The 4,875-nt window shown below is 39.3% G+C and overlaps 1 long non-coding RNA gene across 1 annotated transcript in view; it reads right to left on the bottom strand.

The window, feature by feature from the left end:
* The window catches only part of LOC102502452 (uncharacterized), a 1,979-nt gene extending 607 nt beyond the window's left edge, over positions 1–1,372 (bottom strand). The window contains exons 1-2 of the long non-coding RNA XR_003551298.1: positions 1,233–1,372; positions 926–1,091 (exon numbers count right to left, since the gene is read on the bottom strand). This is a non-coding gene — a long non-coding RNA (uncharacterized LOC102502452). The remainder of the gene's footprint in view (positions 1–925; positions 1,092–1,232) is intronic.
* Positions 1,373–4,875: the final 3,503 nt, after the last annotated feature.

The raw sequence follows: 4,875 nt of genomic DNA, 5'->3' as shown, positions 1-4,875 counted from the left end.
GAGTAACAGAGATGCATGAGCCCAGTTCTTCCTTCATTCATCCTTTGCCCTCAAACTTGACAATCTTCTAACTTCCACAGGGAGGCAGCAATTCCTAATATAAAGAACATAAGCTTTGGAGCCAGACGACCCTGAATCCCATTTCTGTCACTTACAAGTTGTGTGATCACGGGCACATAATGTCCCCTGTGAGTGACAGTAAGATAGGAATACTGTTCTTACTTGCCTCATGAGAATCTTATGAGGATTAAATGAGATCGTGCATATCAAACACCTAATGAGGATCCAAGCTCATGATTACTTGCACAACAAATATTAGTTCCTTCAAACCCAACTTCTATTCCTAACTCTGCCAGAGTCTCCAGCTATGTCAGTTACTTGGGCAGATTCACCTGGGGGAATGAATCTACCAAATGTGTCCATCTTCTCATGAAAAGCTAAAGGCTTGTAGAGAGACAGAGTTATACCCCCTAGGAATGAGAAAACTTTGTGATGAAGAATCTTTTATACTGCTTATGGCTTATTTGTGCCTAAAAAAATGTATCTGAAAGACAAATGGCCAAAGGGAGGAGCAATGTCTATAGCTAGGATTGGGATAACGAGAAACTAGAAGGACTTAGGAGTTTGTCTTTGACTGTGGAGAAAAACACAGGCTAACTGGCCTGTTTGGCATCAAAGCTGGACTCTAGAGAAAGGCTGATTGTTAGCAAGCTTGGGGAGTTCCTGAGCCCCCTCCCTGACACCTGGGCTTCCCTTTTTGGGTCTTTTTCTCCCCCTTTTCTTCTATGTTCTCAGTAAGCCCCTGCCATCAGCATTAGTTTCCTGTTATTGCTACAACAAATTGCCACAAAATAGACTGTTTTAAGCAAAAGGAATGTATTCTCTCACAGCTCTGGAGACCAGAAGTCTGAAATCAAGTTCTTACTCCCTCCTGAGATTCTAGATAAGAGTCCACCCTTATTTCTTCAAGCTTTCAGTGGCTGTTGGTATTCTTTGGTTTCCTTGGTTTTTGGTCTCATCACTCCAGTTTCTAACTCTGTTTTCATATGGCTTTCTCCTCTGTGTCTGTATCAGTTTCTCTTGATTTCACTCTTAAAGAAAGAAAAAGAAAAAACAAAAAACAAAACAGTTTCTTTCTTTCTTTCATGAGAGATAAATACCCTTCCAGTTGTCTCTATCTCCCCCATCTAAGCCTTTCAGCCAGTCAGGGTCATTTGCACATGTGTACTTACATGCCTGGAACATACAGATCAACACAGGAACTGACCTCCGAACTTCCATTTGGCTTCTAGCATTATAAGACATTACATTATCATTGTGCCACCATGGCTGGACACTATTGCTCTTGTTATTTTTTCACCATTTATTTATTTTAATTTTACTGGAGGGCACATGTGCTCACTGGGGAATGAACGACAAAGAGTCAGAGAGAGAGAGAGAAAAAAAAAAGTGAGAAAGCACCCTCAATGGCGAATGGTCAAGCCACAATCTCCTCTCGTCTGTTTCTCCCTCATTTTGGAATTTTTGGCATATACACACACGTGTGCCTGGTGTGTTTCTCAAGTCACTGGATCCAGGACTAAAACCATACAGACCACCATATGGGATCCAACTATGCCATGTGTTGGCCCTCTGCTACTCTTAAGGACACTTGTCATTGAATTTAGGGCCCACCCAGATAGTCCAGAATGATTTTCCCATCTCAAGGTCTTTAACTTATCTGCAAAGACCCTTTTTCCAAATAAAGAAACAAACGATCACAGTTAAAAGAATTAAGTTCCAGAGATTAAGACATGGACATATCATTTGGAGTGACCACAAGCCAACCCACTATACCACCTAAACCGTTTTAGAGTGCTGACTAAGTAATTCACAGCAGTGGGAGTCTATGTATTACTGGGGTATTTGCATTACAAATATCATACTGACCTAAAAGAAAAGGATGGCAATGATTATTTTGAAAGAAAAAAAATCACTATTATGTGAAACAGAAAAACAGTGAACTATAAAAAGAATGGAAAATACAACCACTTCCAGCCTTAATGACATTTCAAATATTAGCGTGGAGCTATTCCTTTTCATAATTTTCTTCTCATCTGTGAGAAAACTTTTCCCAGAAAGCTCTTCAGAATACTACTACCTCATTCCCATTTCTTATTGTATAGTTTTGAATCATATAATAATTTCTAAACTATTTCCAGGCAAGGAGGATCTACTATATTTCCTATAAATGGCTTAGAGCCTTAGACTGATCAGCAATTCACCCTGGAGCTGGGGAAGTTGAGAAGACTCAGCCTCTTGGAAATATATAACCTTCTGTCAATAGTGGTATAAAACAATCCCAAACAAGGAAGTAGAGGTTTGTAAATTGTTGTTGGAAGGCAATCACCAGGGTCTACATTCCATATGAGCTACCTCCTTTCCTACCAGCTGTGGGACTGTCCCTTACCATGCACACTGCTCCACCTAATGGAATGGAACTATTTGGGAGCACTTGGCCCGAAGACAGAAAAGCATGATGCACCAGATGACTGCACAATGGTAATGCCACTGAAACCATGTGGGAAAGGTTCTGGGTTTGTATCCCAGGACCTCCCTGAGTATGACTGGCACACATGTATGGATGATCTGGACAAGCAGACACTGGGAATAAATTACAGTGTGAAGACCCTGCTGGGGATACCTGTCTCTCTGTTCTCCCATAGAAGAAAGAAAGAAAGAAACCTTTTAAAAAGGGGCTGGCAGATGGTGTGGTAGTTAATATGCAGGACTCCCACATGACTGACCATGGTTCAATTCTTGGACCTGGTAGCTTGCTTTCTCACTCTTCTCTCTCTCTCTTCAAACTGAATAATAATAATAAATAAATAAAAATAAATAAATAATTCTTGGGGGGGGGAGGTATTTGACATTTCTGTGTGTGCTATCTGATCCTTCTGAAATGCAAGAGACCACAAGAAAAGGCATTTGACTGAATTGCAATTGAATTTTTTCTCAGTATTCTTTTAAAAGACACCTTCCCATAAAATAGTCAAGCATATCTACTCACTATTTTAAAAACAGAAACATTTCAAAGGTCCAGGAAAAATAAATTTCTTTTCAAAACTCAGAATATCAGGCCACTCCATAGGTAAGTAGTTAAGGGAGTTGGATCCCATATGGCCAGCCACAGTTAAAATCTTGGATCTGGCAACTTGAAAAGGATGCAAGGCCTGAAGTGAATATATGCCCAAAATGATGACCAGAGTGAGAAATGGAGGAGAAGTGACTGTGGCATGGCCATGCCCTATCAGCAGTGTTTTCTCCCTCTCTCTCTCTCTCTAGCAAGTACAGATAATTCTACACAAATATTACAAACTAACGTTTCTCTACCTTAGCTGCTCATTTGTAAAATGTACTCTAAGTTTGTATACTAATAAAAGATTAAAAAAAAAAAAGACTTACCAACAGTTATAGTACAACAATACTTTCTTATCATGATTTAATACAGGTTAAAATGCCAATGTGTGATTTTTAAAATGTGTATCTTAGAATTGGAGAAATACAGTAATACCTATTTCAGTGAGCTGTTTTGATGAGTAAAGGAGTTGTTAAATGTGAATAACTAATGCATAGTTCCCAACCAATAGTTGTTAGCTATCATCATTATTGTTATGATTACTACTACTACTATTTTAAGAAATGAATAGTGGAACTTGCAATAAATCGTAAAACATCCTCCTAATCCACCATCCTTTTACACACCTACTCACTTTGCTGTTATTTTCAGGTTCTGGCACATGCAAACACAGAATGTATGTATGTCACTGGAGGAACATAAGAGAAATATTTACCACTTCTCAATTCTTGTAAGAGGAAAAACCACAATGACGTGCTAAATATTGCGGTGGGTCAGACTTTGTGTTGGCATGTACACTGGTTCTCACGAGCTGTGTGTGTGTGTGTGTGAGTGTGTAGTTGTATATTAATCCAGTGCTGAAGGACAGGGATGGGAGGCTGTGTCTGAAATGGCAGGTGCATGGGCCTGTGCTGCAGTTCTGGGTCTGCCACTTGCCAACAATGGCACTTTGGGCATAGGGGCAACAGCATTTCAATCTCAGTTTCTTCTGAGATAAATAATTATTACTTTATAGCCCTGAGAGGGAGACATCTAAATCAGGGTTCCAGTTGGGTTAAATGGCTGGAAAACTCAGCCACACTGCCAGGGGAAACTGGTTAGTCACATTATTTGTTTGCTTCTATGTTTATTTATGTTATTATTTAAATTCCTTATATTTTTTTCATGTAGTCCTATATTATTGTAGGAGGGAGTAGTGAACAGTCATCCCTCGGTGTCCATAAGGAGTTGGGTCCAGGACCCTGCAGATACAAAAATCCACAGATGCTCAAGTCCCTGATGTAAAGTGATGTAGTATCTGCATATAGCCAAGTGCATCCTTCCAAATACTTTAAGCATCTCTAGATTACTTGTAATGCCTAACACAATGTAAGTATTATGTAAATGTTTGTACTATATAGTATCATTTTTTACTTATATTATTTTTATTGTTGTATTATTATTTCTTACCCAAATTTTTCATCTGTTGTTGGTTGACTCCATGGTGTGAAATCCATGGATACAGAGGGCCAACTGTAAGGTGGGGAAATCCAGACTGGAATTAGTGTCATTCTTAGTGCCATGCTGAGTTCAGGGAAAAACCTTCATGTGCCTTGACTTTCCACACCAAAGCCCATTATCTATGAGTTGTCATTGCTGGAACCAAAAGAATTAAAAAAAGAAAAAGATAGGTGAGACTTATAGATGGAAAGAATAGGTATTGAGGGAGCAATGGAAGAAGAGAAATGAGGGGCGATCAACAGGACAGAGTCCTGAGA

Source organism: Tupaia chinensis, unplaced genomic scaffold (assembly GCF_000334495.1).
Source record: "Tupaia chinensis unplaced genomic scaffold, TupChi_1.0 Scaffold000661_1, whole genome shotgun sequence".
Taxonomy (NCBI): domain Eukaryota; kingdom Metazoa; phylum Chordata; class Mammalia; order Scandentia; family Tupaiidae; genus Tupaia; species Tupaia belangeri.
This window is presented reverse-complemented; position numbering and strand designations above follow the sequence as displayed.